Source organism: Oncorhynchus mykiss, chromosome 7, assembly GCF_013265735.2.
Source record: "Oncorhynchus mykiss isolate Arlee chromosome 7, USDA_OmykA_1.1, whole genome shotgun sequence".
NCBI lineage: Eukaryota > Metazoa > Chordata > Actinopteri > Salmoniformes > Salmonidae > Oncorhynchus > Oncorhynchus mykiss.
The window spans coordinates 60,855,719-60,878,480 of record NC_048571.1 but is presented as its reverse complement, the minus strand read 5'-3'; positions in this window follow the sequence as shown (position 1 = coordinate 60,878,480).

Here is a 22,762-nt window from a genome sequence, read left to right as displayed (position 1 = left end):
TTGCGACCTTTTGCCACATTTCAGGCTTCAAACATAAAGATATAAAACTGTATTTTTTTGTGAAGAATCAACAACAAGTGGGACACAATCATGAAGTGGAACGACATTTATTGGATATTTCAAACTTTTTTAACAAATCAAAAACTGAAAAATTGGGCGTGCAAAATTATTCAGCCCCTTTACTTTCAGTGCAGCAAACTCTCTCCAGAAGTTCAGTGAGGATCTCTGAATGATCCAATGTTGACCTAAATGACTAATGATGATAAATACAATCCACCTGTGTGTAATCAAGTCTCCGTATAAATGCACCTGCACTGTGATAGTCTCAGAGGTCCGTTAAAAGCGCAGAGAGCATCATGAAGAACAAGGAACACACCAGGCAGGTCCGAGATACTGTTGTGAAGAAGTTTAAAGCCGGATTTGGATACAAAAAGATTTCCCAAGCTTTAAACATCCCAAGGAGCACTGTGCAAGCGATAATATTGAAATGGAAGGAGTATCAGACCACTGCAAATCTACCAAGACCTGGCCGTCCCTCTAAACTTTCAGCTCATACAAGGAGAAGACTGATCAGAGATGCAGCCAAGAGGCCCATGATCACTCTGGATGAACTGCAGAGATCTACAGCTGAGGTGGGAGACTCTGTCCATAGGACAACAATCAGTCGTATATTGCACAAATCTGGCCTTTATGGAAGAGTGGCAAGAAGAAAGCCATTTCTTAAAGATATCCATAAAAAGTGTCGTTTAAAGTTTGCCACAAGCCACCTGGGAGACACACCAAACATGTGGAAGAAGGTGCTCTGGTCAGATGAAACCAAAATTGAACTTTTTGGCCACAATGCAAAACGTTATGTTTGGCGTAAAAGCCACACAGCTGAACACACCATCCCCACTGTCAAACATGGTGGTGGCAGCATCATGGTTTGGGCCTGCTTTTCTTCAGCAGGGACAGGGAAGATGGTTAAAATTGATGGGAAGATGGATGGAGCCAAATACAGGACCATTCTGGAAGAAAACCTGATGGAGTCTGCAAAAGACCTGAGACTGGGACGGAGATTTGTCTTCCAACAAGACAATGATCCAAAACATAAAGCAAAATCTACAATGGAATGGTTCAAAAATAAACATATCCAGGTGTTAGAATGGCCAAGTCAAAGTCCAGACCTGAATCCAATCGAGAATCTGTGGAAAGAACTGAAAACTGCTGTTCACAAATGCTCTCCATCCAACCTCACTGAGCTCGAGCTGTTTTGCAAGGAGGAATGGGAAAAAATGTCAGTCTCTCGATGTGCAAAACTGATAGAGACATACCCCAAGCGACTTACAGCTGTAATCGCAGCAAAAGGTGGCGCTACAAAGTATTAACTTAAGGGGGCTGAATAATTTTGCACGCCTAATTTTTCAGTTTTTGATTTGTTAAAAAAGTTTGAAATATCCAATAAATGTCATTCCACTTCATGATTGTGTCCCACTTGTTGTTGATTCTTCACAAAAAAATACAGTTTTATATCTTTATGTTTGAAGCCTGAAATGTGGCAAAAGGTCGCAAAGTTCAAGGGGGCCGAATACTTTCGCAAGGCACTGTACCTGCTGGAGCGCGTGCGATCGGTGGTTGTTGCTATGGTGACCAGTGAGCTGAGATAAGGCGGGGCTTTACCTAGCAAAGACTTATACATGACCTGGAGCCAGTGGGTTTGGCGGCGAATATGTAGCGAGGGCCAGCTAACGAGAGCATACAGGTCGCAGTGGTGGGTAGTATATGGGGCTTTGGTGACAAAACAGATGGCACTGTGATAGACTACATCCAATTTGCTGAGTAGAGTTTTGGAGGCTATTTTGTAAATGACATCGCTGAAGTCAAGGATCGGTAGGATAGTCCGTTTTACGAGGGTATGTTTGGCAGCATGAGTGAATGAGGCTTTGTTGTGAAATAGGAAGCCGATTCTAGATTTAATTGGATTGGAGATGCTTAATGTGAGTCTAGAAGGAGAGTTTACAGTCTAACCAGACACCTAGGTATTTGTAGTTGTCCACATGTTCTAAGTCAGAACCGTCCAGAATAGTGATGCTAGTCGAGCGGGCGGGTGCGGGCAGCAATCAATTGAATAGCATGCATTTAGTTTTACTTGCGTTTAAGAGCAGTTGGAGGCACGGAAGGAGAGTTGTATGACATTGAATCTCGTTTGGAGGTTAGTTAACACAGTGTCCAAAGAAGGGCCAGATGTATACAGAATGGTGTCGTCTGCGTAGAGTCTTTGCTGGCTTGAATCTCCAGAACATTGTTTGGGAACTGCCTTTGAGCTGCCCAATGCTCCTCAGGTGTGGGGAGTGTGGATCAGGTTTCTAATTAATACTCATTCCCTCAATGAGGGGATTCGATTAACCTGGCCCGGGCACCCGGATAGGCATTTTGCATCGGATTAAAGTTGATTGCATTTGTTTTGGATTTGGAATGCCTCCCAGGCGTGAGCCAGGTGCCCTACTCAAAGCCCAAGGAGAAGTTGGCCCAAAACAAAAGTGATGTTTTTAAGCACCTGGAGTAATAAGTAGGAAGTTGGCCCAAAACAAAAGTGATGTTATTAAGCACCTGGAGTAATAAGTAGGAGTCAGTGTTTTCACATGCAAAAGTTATTGCTTTTGATAAAAATGCTCCATGCAGCCTTGTTCCAGTTGAGAAGGGCACTCCTCCCTCATCACCAGGGGCAGATTGGCCATCTGGCAATTCTGGCAAATGCCAGATATTTTTTACGACTTTTGCGCAATTTCTCTATTATATGCTGTTCTCTCATCAACGGATCATATTTTCACCCATCAGACTATTCTAAATGTAATCTTGTCTTTACTTATATGTCAAATTAGTTTTGATTTAGAACGGCCCATTATCAAATGGGCAGGAACAGGGGCAGGGGAAAATGGACATGTCATATGTATGCACTCGAAAAGTGAATGGAGGCCGCTTTCCTGCAGTTTTGAAGAGCATGCAGCATCTCGCTTCATGGCAGGTGATATTCTGCCCAAGCTCTGTATGCCATGGGCTCTGCAATCCTGTTCCTGCAGCTACCCAGTGCTTTGGGAAACAAAGTGAAATCTGTTCGGGAACATCAATAGTAGCATGTTTTCACAACAAAACATACTGTATTTCATTAAAATGTTGACAACCTCTCTATGCACACTCCAGAAAGGAATGAAGGAGAGAGAGGAGGAGATTGAAACACACGGTGGTGAGATATTCTGTAGTTAAAGGTAAAGTGTCAGCCTATTAATTCTGAAAATATAAGAAGTGCCCTATTACTATACTATTCAAAATCAAATACAAATTCACTATAATTGTAGGCTAACTCTGTAAGCTGCCTTGCACAATCAATGAACCAACAGCATCTCATATGCCTATACTTTCTCTCACATACTCATGTATAGAACGCTTGAAGTGTAGAATATGATAACAGTCCATCTAGTATGCATAATAATATAGGCCACACTCAAAGGTGATTACTAGAATATATTTCCTTTGGGGGATAGTCTATAATTATATAACAAAGACATCTTAAATCCATGTTGTTTTCTGCCATGCGTAATATGCGGTAGGATATGTATTGTAAACAGTACAATCATTTTAGTTTTGTTTTTTGGGGGGGCTTGTTACACTTCATATATGGAAATCAGTCAATTTAAATAAATACATTAGGCCCTAATCTATGGATTCCACATGATTGGGAATACATATACATCTCTTGGACACAAATACCGTAAAAAAATGGTAGCGGTGTGGATCAGAAACCCAGTCAGTATCTGGTGTGACTACCATTTCCCTCGGGCAGCGCGACACATCTCCTTCACATAGAGTTGAACAGGCTGTTGATTGTGGCCTGTGGAATGTTATCCCATTCCTTTTCAATGTCTGTGCAAAATTGCTGGATATTGGTGGGACTGAAACATGCTGTCATACATGCCAATTAAGAATAGGGCTGTACGGTGACCATATTACAGCCAAACCGGAGGTCGCGAGTCATGATGGCAGTCAAATTCCACATGACCGTTTAGTCATGGTAATTAGGCTTCTCCAAGCTATGAAAATCGCGCCGATAGCCTATGAAAATGGTGCCGATAGAGAGGGAAGCCGTGCTTCTAGCCCCTAGGCAACTTTGCAGTATTTCGTTTTTTTATGTATTATTTCTTACATTATTAGGCCAGAAATCTTTGCTATGTTATTACAATATCAGAGCGGCAGCAACTCACCAGCACCAGCATTACGACCAGGAATACGACATTCCCGAATCGAATCCTGTGTTCGTACTAGACGTCAACCAATTAATCGGAATGGCTGATTAATTAGGGCCGATTTCAAGTTTTCATAACAACCGGAAATCGGTATTTTTGGACGCCGATTTGCCGATTTAAATATATATATATTTTTATACCTTTATTTAACTAGGCAATTCAGTTAAGAACACATTCTTATTTTCAATGACGGCCTAGGAATGGTAGATTAACTGCTTTGTTCAGGGGCAGAACGACAGATTTTCACCTTGTCAGCTCGGGGGATCCATTCTTGCAACCTTACAGTTAACTAGTCCAACGCAATAACCACCTGCCTCTCTCTCGTTGCACTCCACAAGAAGACTGCCTGTTACGCGAATGCAGTAAGCCAAGGTAAGTTGCTAGCTAGTGTTAAACTTATCTTATAAAAAACAATCAATCATAATCACTAGTTAACTACACATGGTTAATGATATTACTAGAAATTATCTAGCGTGTCCTGCGTTGCATATAATCTGACTGAGCATACAAGCATACAAGTATCTGACTGAGCGGTGGTAGGCAGAAGCAGGCGTGTAAACATTCATTCAAACAGCACTTTCGTGCATTTTGCCAGCAGCTCTTCGTTGTGCATCAAGCATTGCGCTGTTTATGACGTCAAGCCTATCAACTCCCGAGATGAGGCTGGTGTAACCGAAGTGAAATGGCTAGCTAGTTAGCGCTCACTAATAGCGTTTCAAACTTAACTTCACTCGCTCTGAGCCTTCTAGTAGTTGTTCCCCTTGTTCTACATGGGCTGGTGTACTTCACAAAATAGATGGCATCATGAGGAAAAACAATTATGTTGATATATTGGAGCAACATCTCAAGACATCAGTCAGAAAGTTAAAGCTTGGTCGCAAATGGTTCTTCCAAAATGGACAATAACCCCAAGCATACTTCAAAAGTTGTGGCAAAATGGCTTAAGGACAACAAAGTCATGGTATTGGAGTGGCCATCACAAAGCCCTGACCTCATTCCCATAGAAAATCTGTGGGCAGAACTGAAAAAGCGTGTTCGAGCAAGGAGGCCTACAAACTTGACTCTACAAAATTCAACTAACTTATTGTGGGAAACTTGTTGGAGGTTACCCGAAACGTTTGACCCAAGTTAAACAATTTAAAGGCAATGCTACCAAATAAATCATTCACATTCTTTAAATAAAGTGGTGATCCTAACTAACCTATAACAGGGATATTTTTACTAGGATTAAATGTCAGGAATTGTGGAAAACTGAGTTTAAATGTATTTGGCTGAGGTGTATGTGAACTTCCTGTATAGGGGAAGTAATCACACAGGTGATTGAGTCCATGTGAGTGCAATAATTGTGCGTGACAGGGGAAGGTAGGTGTGCGTAATGATGGTGGGAGGAGTGCGTAATGGGGAGCCTGGCGCCTTTGAGCGCCAGGGAGGGGGAGCGGGAGAAGGCGTGACAATTCGCTTAACAATCACCGGCTGAAGTAATTTCATGATTGCCACTGCCCTAATGCAGAGCATCGCAAACTTGCTCAATGGGTGACATGTCTGGAAGAACTCGCACATTTTCAGATTTCAGTAATTGTGTACAGATTCTTGCGATATGGGGCTGTGCATTTACATGCTGAAACATGAGGTGATGGCGGATGAATGGCACAACAATGGGCCTCAAGATCTTGTGCATTCAAATTTCCATCGATAAAATGCAATTGTGTTAGTTGTCCGTAGCTTATGCCTGCCCCTACCATAACCCCACGGAGCACATCAGCAAACCGTTCGCCCACAAGACGCCATACATACTGCTATGTGCCTGGTACAGCTGAAACCGGGATTCATTCGTGAAAAATACACTTCTCCAGCGTGCCAGTGGCCATCGAAGATGAGTATTTGCCCACTGAAGTTGAGGACGATGAGCACGCAGATGAGCTTTTGTGCAGACATTCTTCTGTTGTGCAAACCCACAGTTTCATCAGCTGTCTGGGTGGCTCGTCTCAGACCATCTCGCTGGTAAAGAAGCTGGATGTAGAGATCCTGGGCTGGCGTGGTTTCACGTGGTTTGCGTTTGAGGCCGATTGTACATACTGCCAAATTCTCTAAAATGATGTTGGAGGCGAAAGAAAAATTAACATTCAATTCTCTGGCAACAGCTCTGGTGGACATTCCTGCAGTCAGCATGCCAATTGCACACTCTTAAGACTTGAGACATCTGTGGCATTGTGTTGTGTGACAAAACTGCACATTTTACAGAGGCCTTTTATTGTCCCCAGCACAAGGTGCACCTGTATAATGATCATGCTGTTTAATCAGCTTCTTGATGTCAGGTGGATAGATTATATTGGCAAAGGAGAAATGCTCACTAACAGGGATGTATACAAATTTGTGCACCCAATTTCAGAGATTGTGCTTATGGAACATTTCTGGGATATTGTATATCAGCTCATGAAACATGGGACCAACACTTTACATGTTGCAGTCGTATGCCTACTTTGGAGTAACAACTCTGAGAGGACAAAATGTGCTCTTGTATCAGAGTCACCTGATATTCCTTCAGACTTTACCTCACAGATGGTCTTCCGCAGTGCAGATGGACAGATCAAATACAGGAGTACACAGTGTCTATGACTCAAGCATACATCAGAGTGTATACCCATACCCATTTACATTCATATGTCACCTCTCCATCTGGAGCCTACTCTCTGAGCACATGTCAGGTACACACAAAGAAAGCCAGGGTAAGTAACTAAATACAGGCCCAGATTGGACTAACCTGACATCTACCTGACTCACACCAGGTCAGAGTAATGGGAAACGACACACAGCCCATCTATATGCATGGCCTGGTTGCAGGATAGAGGGCTCAAAGAGCTGAATGTTACATTCTGGCCTTAGTTTACTTATAGATAATTATGACTATGATGAAGTCATCAAATGTATTTATTTTAACCTATGTGACACTTAGTACAAGTTAGCTACTGTGGACAAACTAACTAACAGCACACACAGTTAAAACCAACCCTTCCTCCCCTCTGTGTATAAATAAGCGTGGGAGCCTCTGACTCTGTCTGCTTTATGATTGATCTGTAATGAGAACCAGGTGAGTGTTAGCCAGCATCCCTAGCCCCCTAGTGCGGGGTCATGTCAGGGGTCACAGAGACGGGTCAGTCTCCCCCAGGGGGTTAATAGAGGCCAGAGTGGGGCTGAAACACTAGGGGTCACATTTCAATTGGATCACAGCTCTACGTGTCACAGAACTCACTGACATCCCATGTGACCAGAAGTCCAATCAGTCTTTCAGTTTGGATCTTTAAGGCATCAAAGAGTCTCATATCTTTATCAGCCTCTGATATACCCGTAACCCTCTCTATCTCCCCCATCTATCACACTCTCTATCCCAGACACGTGTTCACTCTTTATTTTTTCTTCCATCTTTTATCACAGCACTCAGTTTTTCACCAGCGTGATCAATGTGCACTCACGCCTTCTCTCATATGGTTCATGAAAGCTCCACGGATCTTTCAACTTTCATACTTGTCCCTTAAATCCCCAGTCTCTCATCTCTCACATCCTCCCTTCTCAAGACTTAAATAATAAACGATGTTAGTGATGTACTGATTCTACTAAACTGAGGTAAACCCCTCAATCTCTCTGCTGAGTGTGCACCCGTGTGTGTGTGTGTGATGGTGCTGACTAGGAGCTGGAGCCCAGAAGCCCTCTAGACTGATGGATGAGCCCTGGGCCAGGTAACATGTGGGAACCAGATGCTGCATGGGGGCATCTTGTCCCATGAAGAGGACAGAGATGATGATGACATAATGAACATGGTGCCAAAGTGTTCCCCTCCATCACGATGCTTGTCATGGTGTCCTCTAACTTCGGTCTGGCTTCATCCAGTCTTTCATTCCATTTCTCGGCATGCACTCTACATCAACTTGTGTAAATGTAGAATATGTCAGATGATTGTACTCGAATATCTAAAACACGGACACTAAACAGAGCTCTGTGTATTCTCACTGTCACAGTGCTTTACTGCTTCCTGTCCTGGCAACTTTTTCATGGGAGTTTGAGCGCAATGCTATAATCAAGAAGAGGAAGCATTTAAGATAACAGTAGTTCAATCCTCACAGGTATGTGTTCACTGGGGCAATGCTCATTGTAGGCCCAGAGTGCTACAGCACAATTATATGAACCCACTATTAATAATATAGTCAAAGTTCTCACAACATGGATTCTGTTTCATGGAGAGTGAATACATGGGACTAAAAGGTCATTTTCAGCACAAGGGTAAAAGTGATATCCCCTAGTGTCAGAGTCAGCTAAAAAACAGCACTGCTGCATAATGACAGTGATTAATCCAACAAACAGGCAAAGCCTTCATTATCTCGTCTCTGGGAGCTTAATCAGGGCTCTGGGATGAGCTGCATGAGAGAGAGCAAGAGAGAGAGAGCGAGAGACTAATGGGTGGGCCTCATATAGGGTACATGTCTTAAAGAGTGTGTACTATTGAGTGTATACCATATTTTTATGTGGCACAGTTTTCTGTAACTAAAGTATGCATGGTGCAAGCATGGTTGGTGCTGTGGAGAGTTTCCTGCTCAAGTCTGGGAATACTAAGCAGGGATTCTCAATATTTTTTCCCAAGTGCCCCCTTTCCACATTTGAAAAAAGTCCTTTAGTTATGTTCGTTATATTGTCTCCTTTTACTCACCGGATTGCTATCCTGAAGGGCTACCGTATTTTGGCTAAACATTGTTGTTATGCTAGATGGGGAACGTGAGCATTTTAGAGTGACAGCGGATAAACCGGAGCTGTTTATAAGGAACAAAATGTCTTTCTTCCAACACAACATTGGTGACGAGGATGTCTGATCCTGCCCCCATCATCCCCACCATCTCTTTGCCTCCTCCGGACCCGTTTCAGCCTCACCCAGGCAATCCTGTCATTGCCTGGCAGCAATGGAAAGTATTGTTATAAATGTACCTTTTAACTTTGAAAGTTTCTTCAAGCGCAGTCGCAAAAAACATCAAGCGCTATGATGACACTGGCTGAATGAATGATGTGGCTTGCTATAGAGATCCGGCATTTACAAAATTACACTAATAGGCGCAGTGGGGGAAATAGTTGAGTAAAAGTGAAAGTCACCCAGTAAAATACCCTTTGAGGAAAACTCTAAAAGCACTTGGTTTCAAATATATTTAAGTAAGCATGTAAATGTATTTGCTAAAATACGCTTAAGTATCAAAAACTAAAAGAAAAAGTATAAATCATTTTCATTCCTGATATTAAACAAACCAAATAGATTGTATCTATTTAAAAAAATATATACGGATAGCCAGGGGCACACTCCAACATTCAGACATAATTTGTAAACAAAGCATTTGGGTTTTGGTGAGACCGCCAGATCAGAGGCAGTAAGGGTGACCAGGGATGTATTTGGTATTTTATTAGGATCCCCATTAGTTGTTGCGAAAGCCGCAGCTACTCTTCCTGGGATCCACACAGAACATGAAATAATACAGGACATTCATAGACAAGAACAGAACTGCAGAAATTTCAAAACAGAACACATAACCTACGTACATATCAATATATACATACTAAATATCTAGGTCAAATTGGGGAGAGGTGTTGTGCTGTGAGGCGTTGCTTTATCTGTTTTTTTAAACCAGGTTTGCAGTTAATTTGAGCAACATGAGATGGAAGGGAGTTCCATGCAATAATGGCTCTATAAAATACTGTACGCTTTCTTGAATTTGTTCTGGTTTTGGGGACTATGAAAAGGACCCCTGGTGGCATGTCTGGTGGGGTAAGTGTGTCTGTCAGAGCTGTGCATAAGTTGACTATGTAAACAATTTCAAATTTTCAACACAATGATTCTTATAAAAAGAAGAAGAGATGAAGTCAGTCTCTCCTCAACTCTTAGCCAAGAGAGACTGGCATGCATGGTATTCATATCAGCCCTCTGATTACAATGAAGATGTCACGCCCTGACCTGAGAGAGCCTTTTTATGTCTCTATTTTGGTTAGGTCAGGGTTTGATTTGGGTGGGCATTCTATGTCCTTTATTTCTATGATTTGTGTATCTACACTGCTCAAAAAAATAAAGGGAACACTTAAACAACACAATGTAACTCCAAGTCAATCACACTTCTGTGAAATCAAACTGTCCACTTAGGAAGCAACACAGATTGGTGTCCAGAGCATGGAGGCGCTACCAGGAGACAGGCCAGTACATCAGGAGATGTGGAGGAGGCCGTAGGAGGGCAACAACCCAGCAGCAGGACCGCTACCTCCGCCTTTGTGCAAGGAGGAGCAGGAGGAGCACTGCCAGAGCCCTGCAAAATGACCTCCAGCAGGCCACAAATGTGCATGTGTCTGCTCAAACGGTCAGAAACAGACTCCATGAGGGTGGTATGAGGGCCCGACGTCCACAGGTGGGGGTTGTGCTTACAGCCCAACACCGTGCAGGACGTTTGGCATTTGCCAGAGAACACCAAGATTGGCAAATTCGCCACTGGCGCCCTGTGCTCTTCACAGATGAAAGCAGGTTCACGTGAGCACGTGACAGACATGACAGAGTCTGGAGATGCCGTGGAGAACGTTCTGCTGCCTGCAACATCCTCCAGCATGACCGGTTTGGCGGTGGGTCAGTCATGGTGTGGGGTGGCATTTCTTTGGGGGGCCGTACAGCCCTCCATGTGCTCGCCAGAGGTAACCTGACTGCCATTAGGTACCGAGATGAGATCCTCAGACCCCTTGTGAGACCATATGCTGGTGCGGTTGGCCCTGGGTTCCTCTTAATGCAAGATAATTCTAGACCTCATGTGGCTGGAGTGTGTCAGCAGTTCCTGCAAGAGGAAGGCATTGATGCTATGGACTGGCTCGCCCGTTCTCCAGACCTGAATCCAATTGAGCACATCTGGGACATCATGTCTCGCTCCATCCACCAACGCCACGTTGCACCACAGACTCTCCAGGAGTTGGCGGATGCTTTAGTCCAGGTGTGGGAGGAGATCCCTCAGGAGACCATCCGCCACCTCATCAGGAGCATGCCCAGGCATTGTAGGGAGGTCATACAGGCACGTGGAGGCCACACACACTACTGAGCCTCATTTTGACTTGTTTTAAGGACATTACATCAAAGTTGGATCAGCCTGTAGTGTGGTTTTACACTTTAATTTTGAGTGTCACTCCAAATCCAGACCTCCATGGGTTGATAAATTTGATTTTCATTGATAATTCCTGTGTGATTTTGTTGTCAGCACATTCAACTATGTAAAGAAAAAATATCTAGGATGTGTTATTGTAGTGTTCCCTTTATTTTTTTGAGCAGTGTATGTTTTGGCCGGGTATGGTTCTCCATCAGGGACCGCTGTCTATCATTGTCTCTGATTGGGAATCATACTTAGGTCGACCTTTTTCCCTCCTTTCAGTGTGGGTAGTAACTTTGTTAGAGGCATCATAGCCCTGTTTAGCGTCACAGTCGTTTTTGTATTGTTTATTGTTTTGTTGGCGACATTCTAATAAAAAGGAAAATGTACGCTCATCAAGCTGCACCTTGGTCTCATTCCGACGACGGCCGTGACAGAAGAGCAAGATGTGCTGCTTTGCTCTGCACCAGCTGCAGCTTAACAAGGTCTTTCTTCACAGCACTTGACCACATGGATAGACAATAATACAGATAAGACAAAAATAGAGCCTGCAGGACTTGCTTTGTGGAGTTTGGTGTCAAAAAAGCAGAACATCTCTTCATTACAGACTTTTCTCCATCTTTACAACAATTCAATCTACGTTTTGACCATGACACGTAACAATCTAAGGTAACACCAAGTAATTTAGTTTCTTCAACTTGTTCAACAGCCACAACATTCATTACAAGAATCATTTGAGGTCTAGAGCTTAGGGAATGATTTGTACCATATTTAATGCTCTTAGTTTTAAAGATGTTCAGGAACAGTTTATTACTGGCCACCCATTCCAAAACTGACTGCAACTTCTTGTTACGGGTTTCAGTGACTTCATTAGCTGTGGTTGCTGACATGTATATGGTTGAATCATCAGCATACATGGACACACAGGCTCTGTTTAATGCCAGTGGCATGTCATTGGTAAAAATATTTTTAAAAGAGGGCCTAGAGAACTGCCCTGTGGTACACCACACCCTATCTGTTTGACATTAGAGAAGCTTCCATTAAAGAAAACCATCAGTTCTATTAGATATATAGCTCTGAATCCACGATATGGCAGAGATTGAAAAGCCATAAAACATTAGTTCTCAACAACAGGTTATGGTCAATAATATCAAAGGCTGCACAGAAATCTAACAGTACAGCTCCCACAATCTTCTTATCAATTTCTTTCAACTAATCATCAGTAATTTGTGTCAATGCAGTACATGTTGAGTGTCCTCTATAAGTATGCTGAAAGTGTACAGAGAAATAGCATAGTATTTATTTCCAACAGTTTGCTAAGAGCTGTCAGCAAACTGTTTGGTCTGCTGTTAGAACCAATAAAGGCTGCTTTACCGCTCTTGGGTTGAGGAAGGACTTTGACTTCCCTCTAGGCCTGAGGACAAACACCTTCCTCTAGAGTCAGATTAAAGATATTACAGATAGAAGTGGCCATAGAGTCAGCTTCCATCCTCAGTAGCCTTCCATCTAAATTGTCAGTGGCAGGATAACAATTTTTCCACCTGTCCAATAATGTTACAAAATCCAAATTTACAATGCTTTTCTTTCATTATTTGTTTTATGCATGAATACGATGGCTCAGTGTTCGTTGTTGGCATTTCCTGCTTAAGTTAGCACACTTTGTCAATTAAGTAATCATTAAAATAATTGGCAACATCAAATGGTTTTGTGATGAATAAGCCATCTGATTCGATCAAAGAGAGTTGAATTAGTCTTTCTGCTCATAATTTCAATTAAAAGTACGCCAAAGTTTTTTTTCTCCATTGATCATGGACCATTGATCTTGGCTTCATAATACAGTTTTATCTTCTTTTTGTTAAGTTTAGTCACATAATTTCTCAATTTGCAGTAAGTCAGCCAGTCAGATGTGCAGCCAGAGTTATTAGCCACTCCATTTGCCCCATCTCTTTCAACCATACAGTTATTCAATTCCTCATCAATCCATAAAGCTTTAACAGTTCTAAAAGTCAGTTTCTGTTCTCTTTATAAGTGTGAGAATTTGACAATTTTCCTGTCCCTCTAAGCATTCAAAATGTAACGAGTACTTTTGGGTGTCAGGGAAAATGTATGGAGTAGTACTTAAAGGTACTTTACACCACTGTTAGTGGGGGACGACATGTTTACTGTTGAAATGTTTTTTTATTTTATTGAGAGAGCCTAAATTAAATACACCACCAAAAGCTTGATTTTGTTTAATTTGAAGGACCTAGGACATTTCTGGGGGGTTGAAACTCATATCCTGCTATTCTACATAGTTTGACAAGACTGATGACATATTTTAGGCAGGCTATCTAATAAGAATAAGAATAATAAATAAATAAATAAACTAAATAATAATGGATAAGGAAAATAAAGTATAGACCCGATTTCCACAAATGTTATTCAGCTACCAAATATGGTTTATTATTATAATTTATATAAACCCTCAATTGAATAATACATATTCTCTTTTACAGAAAGTGAATAGAACAATTGATAGCGACAGAGATTAAGATTACTTCCCAAGCAAAGACAATTTTTTGGACTCCTCGACTTTAGAAGGTCGCAGCTTAGCTTCTGAATGTCACAGAGACAAACCAAAGATATCCCATGTGCATTGGCATTGCATCTTCCTCTGGCATTTTACCGATTGTTTTGTTCATTAATGTATTTTTTTACTAGAATAGTTTCTAGCCTAAAGCATTGCAGAGTTATGCGTTGTTATAAATCAGTTCATACAATCTGCCACAGCCAGAGTTGGCTCCCAGCCTCCCGAGTGTCTGGGTGTCTGTGGGAGGATGGGTGGGATCTTGCCTGAGAGAGCGTGCGGCTCTGCAGAGAGGTTAGATGGGCTGTCAGCTGTGTCAGCTTGGCCCTGGCTGTCTGGAGGAGGAGAGAAGTGGAGGATGGGGGAGTGAGGCGAGCGGGCAGTCGGTTCAGCCTCAGTTTCCTATGTGTGTTTCCTGTGTGTTTTAATGTGCAGCTCATCTCTAGGGCCCAGTGCCTGTTTCCTGTGTGTGATGGGTGCCAGGCCCAGGGCTCAGACACACAGTTGGCCCCCAGCACTGGGGCCCACCACCATACACACTGACTCAGCCAGCCCGAACACACACACACACACACACACACACACACACACACACACACACACACACACAACACACACACACACACACACACACACACACACACACACACACACACACACACACACACACACACACACACACACACACACAACAGGTTTAAAGGTTTACAGCACTGGAGAGCCAGGAGTGCAGAGTCAGTGAGAGGGAAGTTATGATATTTCTCTCTTGATTTCTCCCTCACTAGCACTCACTCCCCTGACCCCACTGCTAACACTGGGCAGAGATCCAATACTTACACAACCTTCAAACATCTGGCTGCAGTGCTCACCACCAGGTGCTCAGCCAGACATTACATAAAGACACTGAGCAAAATATATATGCTGCTATTATACACTGAGTGTAGAAACACCTTCCTAATATTAAGTTGCAACCCCCCTTTTTGCCCTCAGAACAGCCTCAATTTGTTGGGGCATGGTGTCGAAAGCGTTCCACAGGGATGCTGGCCCAGGTTGCCTCCAATGCTACCCACAGTTGTGTCAAGTTGGCTGGATGTCCTTTCGGAGGTGGACCAATCCTGATACACACGGGAAACTGATGGGCATGAAAACTCCAGCTGCGTTGCAGTTCTTGACACAAACCAGTGCGCCTGGCACCTACTACCATACCCCGTTCAAAGGCACTTAAATATTTTGTCTTGCCCATTCACCCTCCATACATACACAATCCATGTCTCAATCGCTTAAAAATCTTTATTTTACCTGTGTCCTCCCCTTCATATACAGGGATTAAAGTGGATTTAAGTAACATCCATAAGGGATCATAGCTTTCACCTGGATTCACCTGGTCAGTCTGTCATGGAAAAAGCAGGTGTCCTTAATGTTTTGTACATTCAGTGTACAAAATATTATTTTAGTGATGGGACAATTTCTTTGCATCCAGATACAAATAATTTGTTTTGGTGGGATGTGAGGTGAAAAGATGAGCATTGCTTAAAACAGTGACTGGTTCAGTTGTTCTAAGATTGTGTTTGAGACTCCTGTGCAGCCACTGCCAACATGCCGTCTGACAAACAGTATGTTTGACTGTGATTTTTGGATGGGTGGGTGGGAGCTTTTGATTGTGTGTTTTGGGTGTGTGGGTGGGAGTGTTGGACTGTGTTTTGGGTTTGTGGGTGGGAGTGTTTCACTGTGTATATCAGGGTCAGGCCTGGGGTTCTGGTGAAAATACAAGCAAACAGAAGGAGTAGGAGTCTCAGAAGACAAAATACGTGAAAAAAGTGGATGGGAAGTGAGGCTATGCAGGTGACACACACATACACACTCACTTTCACACTCTTCACATACACTGCTGCTACTCTGTTGATTATCTATCCTGATTGCCTAGTCACATTTACCCCTACCTGCATGTACATACAGTGGGGCAAAAAAGTATTTAGTCAGCAACCAATTGTGCAAGTTCTCCCACTTAAAAAGATGAGAGAGGCCTGTCATTTTCATCATAGGTACACTATGACAGACAAATTGAGAAAAAAAATCCAGAAAAACACGTTGTAGGACTTTTAATGAATTTATTTGCAAATTATGGTGGAAAATAAGTATTTGGTCACCTACAAACAAGCAAGATTTCTGGCTCTCACAGACCTGTAACTTCTTCTTTAAGAGGCTCCTCCGTCCTCCACTCGTTACCTGTATTAATGGCACCTGTTTGAACTTGTTATCAGTATAAAAGACACCTGTCCACAACCTCAAACAGTCACACTCCAAACTCCACTATGGCCAAGACCAAAGAGCTGTCAAAGGACACCAGAAACAAAATAGTAGAGCTGCACCAGGCTGGGAAGACTGAATATGTAATAGGTAAGCAGCTTGGTTTGAAGAAATCAACTGTGGGAGCAATTATTAGGAAATGGAAGACATACAAGACCACTGATAATCTCTCTCGATCTGGGGCTCCATGCAAGATCTCACCCCGTGGGGTCAAAATGACCATAAAAACGGTGAGCAAAAATCCCAGAACCACACGGGGGGACTTAGTGAATGACCTACAGAGAGCTGGGACCAAAGCAACAAAGCCTACCATCAGTAACACACTACGCTGCCAGGGACTCAAATCCTGCAGTGCCAGACGTGTCCCCCTGCTTAAGCCAGTACATGTCCACGCTCGTCTGAAGTTTGCTAGAGAGCATTTGGATGATCCAGAAGAAGATTGGGAGAATGTCATATGGTCAGATGAAACCAAAATATAACTTTTGGGGTAAAAACTCAACTTGTCGTGTTTGGAGGACAAAGAATGCTGAGTTGCATCCAAAGAACACCATACCTACTGTGAAGCATGGGGGTGGAAACATCATGCTTTGGGGCTGTTTTTCTGCAAAGGGACCAGGACGACTGATCCGTGTAAAGGAAAGAATAAATGGGGCCATGTATCGTGAGATTTTGAGTGAAAACCTCCTTCCATTAGCAAGGGCATTGAAGATGAAACGTGGCTGGGTCTTTCAGCATGACAATGATCCCAAACACACCGCCCGGGCAACGAAGGAGTGGCTTCATAAGAAGCATTTCAAGGTCCTGGAGTGGCCTAGCCAGTCTCCAGATCTCAACCCCATAGAAAATCTTTGGAGGGAGTTGAAAGTCCGTGTTGCCCAGCAACAGCCCCAAAACATCACTGCTCTAGAGGAGATCTGCATGGAGGAATGGGACAAAATACCAGCAACAGTGTGTGAAAACCTTGTGAAGACTTACAGAAAACGTTTGACCTCTGTCATTGCCAACAAAGGGTATATAACAAAGTATTGAGAGAAACTTTTGTTATTGACCAAATGCTTATTTTCCACCATAATTTGCTAATTAATTAATTAAAAATCCTACAATGTGATTTTCTGGATTTTGTTTCCTAATTTTGTCTGTCATAGTTGAAGTGTACCTATGATGAAAATTACAGGCCTCTCTCATATTCTTAAGTGGGAGAACTTGCACAATTGGTGGCTGACTAAATACTTTTTTGCCCCACTGTATTACCTAAATGACCTCAACTGTCTCGTACCCCTGCACATTGACTCAGTACCAGTACTCCTTGTATATAGTCTCGTTATTGTTATTTTATTGTGTTATTATTTCATTTTTATTATTTTGGCCAATTTTCCCACACAAATATATGCAAATACTGTATTGTATTGCAACCACACACCAGAGGAGGGCAGCCAGAGATAAGAGCCAAGGATGTCAGTAAGTCAGACACAGACAGGCAGACAGACAAGGCAGACAGAGGAGGAGGAGAGAAGGGATATTTCCACAGAAAGAGCACCAGTACTATGTCATCACCTGCCAGTGGATTAGTATGTGAATAAAACACACAGTGAGGTAGGGTAAGCCTGTTATACACTGGAAACCCAGAGGTGAGGGCTATGAAATTTGATCTCCTAGATTCCCTCCTTCCCAAATATATGTTGGATAGGACTCCACAGTCATATGGAAAGGTCTCCCAAAATGTTCAAATACTTTGGAGGATTTATACTCTAAGCAAAAGTAATGTATGACATTTGCAAAACTATGGACCATATTACATTCAGTGGGTTCGTGACAAACAGACTGATCTCTATTGTTGTTGTAAGGAGCTGGAAGTATGAGGTCACACTCCAGCCATGAGCAGTAACAAAGGACTGAAGCAGTAACAACTACTACCACACAACCAGAGAGTTGCTTCGCTGTCCCTGACACACAGGTAATACGACCCCTCTCCCTCTCTCCACATCCCAATCCATCACTCAGATGCCTGAGCAGGTAAGCAGTAGTGGTGAAAAGTACATAAGTAAAAATATTTAAAAGTACTACTTAAGTCGTTTTTGGGGGTTATCTGTACTTCACTTTACTATTTATTTATTTGACAACTTTTACTTCACTACATTCCTAAAGAAAATAATGTACATTTTACTCTATACATTTTCCCTGACACCCAAAAGTACTCGTTACATTTTGAATGCTTAGCAGGACAGAAAAATGGTCCAATTCACAAGCTTACAGTATCAAGAGAACATCACTGGTCATCCCTACTTCCTCTGATCTGGCAGACTCACTAAACACAAATGCTTTGTTTGTAAATTATGTCTGCATGTTGTAGCGTGCCCCTGGTTATCTGTAAATAAATAAAAAACACAAATATTGTGCAGTATGCTTTGCTTAATAGAAGGAATTTTATGTTTTATAATTTAACTAGGAAAGTCAGTTAAGAACAAATTCTTATTTACAATGACGGCCTACCCTGGCCAAACATGCACCACCCTATGGGACTACCAATCACGGCCAGATGTGATGTAGCCTGGATTCAAACCAGGTACTACAGTGACGCCTCTTGCATTAAGAAGCAGTGTCTTAGACCACTGTGCCACTCGGGAGCCCTGATTTATACTTTTACTTTTGATACTTAAGTACATTTAAAACAAAATACTTTTAGACTTTTACTCAAGCAGTATTTTACTGGGTGACTTTCATTTTTCTAAGGTTTTCTAAGGTATCTTTACTTTTACTCAAGTATGGCAATTGGGTACTTTTCCCACCACTGGTAAGCAGGTAGTGTGTGAGTGTGTGAACTGTCCACACGTCTTATTATGAAAACTGGACACATTTACCTGTGAGGGGAGTCTACATGGTATTTTCCACAGGAACAAAAAACTATTCTGAAAAAAAAACTAACTAAAAACTAACTATTAATTTGACTACAGGAAAAAGGGTACGTTTGTCTACACTATGATGCAGGTTTGATTGAATTGAGCACTGTGGTCATTTTGATAAGCCCAGGATCATCCTGGATGACAAACAAGGCCAATGTCAAACAGGGCTGAGGTTAGACAATGAGAGAAAAACACATTGACCTTTCAGTATGAAGGCAGATAAGAGGGGTTAGTAGGTAGAGTGTAGAGGACTTTAGCCCGGCCAGAGCTGCGCTGGAGGACAAAAACTTCTTACCGTATGACTCAGTAAGTAATTTTAAGTACTTTACTGTGAACTTTTACAACACATCATAACCCCAACCCTCACAAGCTACAACTTTGACCTTTCAAACAACAGATAGACATCGAGTCTGCTCTGAACTGAGTATCAGTAAAATACTGTAATGTGAGGCTCACCGTTTTATAGACTCTTCTTGTTTACATTTGTTTTCTCAGATTTATTAGGCATTTAGCCCAAAAATATGTATACATCCTGCTGAAAAAACTCCAAAACCAATCCCTGGTTAAAACTAAAGTTAGATACAGGATGTGGACAACTGACCACCTCCTTGCTACTGACCTCTCAGATAAGGTATGACTAGAGGAGGAAAGATTTATATCAAAAAAATACATCTACACTCCCATAGGATTCTACCAAGAACCATTTTGATCAGGAGAACCATTTTTGGAAGAAAAGGGTTCTTTGTAAGGCAAAGGGTTCTACCTAGAACCTTTAACATCCTAAGAACCGTTTTTTTTTTAAAGAAATGGTTATTTGATGATTATTTGGTAGACAAGAAGGATTCGTTGGAAGGCAAGAAAGGTTCTATATAAAACCATTTATAATATTTCCCAGCATGCTCTATTGCAGGACGATTTTCAGAATTGTTTGTTTTACTGTAATATCTGTGTTTATGCATGTACATTGATTGGTTGATTAATTGTATGCTACACAAAGATAAATAACATCTAAACTAATCCAATCTCTTAGTATTTGGATTTATTACACAGGTTACTGAGATGTTTGTTCCAGTTTAGATGATTGAGGTAGTCTCAGTATTCAATCTTCCCTACCCTGCAGTCATTCTGAATGCAGGTTGTGGGTGATTAACAATTCTACTTGTTGGATATCCTAACTCTGGCTGGATTCCAATAGGAATTACACATCACTTTGCAAGCCAAGCACAATTCGACTTGCATGCCTGATGTGGCATGTAAACCAGGAGATTCCTAACACCAATGTGCTATGGTATAACTAGGCCCTCAGAGAAAGGCCTTATGATACACGCAATGTATTGTCAAAAATAATTACATTTTTTAAGGCTAATAAGGCAGTTTTATAGGAGAAGAACCCTCCAAAGATAAAAGGGTTCTGAGTAGAACCCTTCATAGACGGTTCTAGAAAGAACTTTTAGATTATAAAATGGTTATTGGTTGAACCCTTCATAGAGGTACGCAGACCCATAAGCTACTGCGGCCCCCCATGATGAGTTAAACATTTTTGTGGCCCCCACCCCATCAAAGTTGCCCATCCCTGATCTACACCATCAGCTACACTTACATTGTACCACAATCTTTCTTTGCTACTGGCAAAGTTGGTATAGTTTTCAATCAAGAAATGTTTCTGTTATTTTATCTACACTTTCAGGATAGTATGGAAAGATGCTTGTCTGAAAGTGACAAAGTAAGTTTATACTGCCACCTGGAGTCTATACTGCACATTTCAGGCAGAAAGTCACTTTAGTCGGGCTCATTGAAAAATAAAAGGGCATTTTGTTGGAACACAATCCCCACAAGGGGTGGATATACAGAGCCTTCAGAAAGTATTCACACACCTTGACTTTTTCCTAATTTTGTTGTGTTACAGCCTGAATTTAAAACGGATTCAATTGAGATTTTGTGTCACTGGCCTACTAGTATTATACTCCATAATGTCAAAGCGGAATGATGTTTTTGAAATGTTTACAAATAATAAAAAATGAAAAATTGAAATGTCAATAAGTATTCAACCCCTTTGTTATGGTAAGTCTAAATAAGTTCAGGAGCAAAAATGTGCTTAATAAGTCACATAATAAGTTGTAAGTACTCACTTTGTGTGCAACAATAGTGATAAACATGATTTTTAAATGACTACCACATCTTTGTACCCAACACATACAATTATTTGTAAGGTCGCTCAGTCAAGCAGTGAATTTAAAGCAAAGATTCAACCCCAATGACCAGGGAGGTTTTCCAATGATTCCCAAAGAAGGGCAACTATTGGTAGATAGGTTAAAAAAATGAATGTCCCTTTGAGCATGGTGCAGTTATTAAGTACACTTTGAATGATGTATCAGTTTCAAATCAAATGTATTTACATAGCCCTTCTTACATCAGCTGATATCTCAAAGTGCTGTACAGAAACACAGCCTAAAACCCCAAACAGCAAGCAATGCAGGTGTAGAAGCATGGTGGCTAGGAAAAACTCCATAGAAAGGCCAAAACCTAGGAAGAAACCTAGAGAGGAACCAGGCTATGAGGGGCGGCCAGTCCTCTTCTGGCTGTGTCGGGTGGAGATTATAACAGAACATGGCCAAGATGTTCAAATGTTCATGAATGACCAGCATGGTCAAATAACAATAATCACAGTAGTTGTCAAGGGTGCAACAGGTCAGCACCTCAGGAGTAAATGTCAGTTGGCTTTTCGTAGCCGATCATTGAGAGTATTTCTACCGCTCCGGCTGTGTCTAGAGAGTTGAAAACAGGTCAGGGTTCCATAGCCGCAGGCAGAACAGTTGAAACTGGAGCAGCAGCATGGCCAGGTGGACTGGGGACAGCAATGAGTCATCATGCCAGGTAGTCCTGGGGCATGGTCCTAGGGCTCAGGTACTCCGAGAGAGAGAAAGAGAGAATTAGAGAGAGCGTACTTCAATTCACACAGGACACTGGATAAGACAGGAGAAATACTCCAGATATAGCAGACTGATCCTAGCCCCAAGATATATAAACTACTGCAGCATAAATACTGGAGGATGAGTCAGGAGGGGTCAGGAGACATTGTGGCCCCATCCGATGATACCTCCGGACAGGGCCAAACAGGCAGGATATAACCCCACCCACTTTGACAAAGCACAGCCCCCACACCACTAGAGGGATATCTTCAACCACCAACTAACCATCCTGAGACAAGGCCTAGTATAGCCCACAAAGATCTCCGCCACGGCACAACCCAAGGGGGGGTTCCAACCCAGACAGGAAGACCATGCCAGTGACTCAACACACTCAAGTGACGCACCCCTCCTAGGGACAGCATGGAAGAGCACCAGTAAGCCAGTGACTCAGCCCCTGTAATAGGGTTAGAGGCAGAGAATCCCAGTGGAGAGAGGTGAACCGGCCAGGCAGAGACAGCAAGAGTGGTCCGTTGCTCCAGTGCCTTTGCGTTCACCTTCACACTCCTGGGCCAGACTACACTCAATCATAGGACCTACTGAAGATACAGTGCCTTGTGAAAGTATTCGGCCCCCTTGAACTTTGCGACCTTTTGCCACA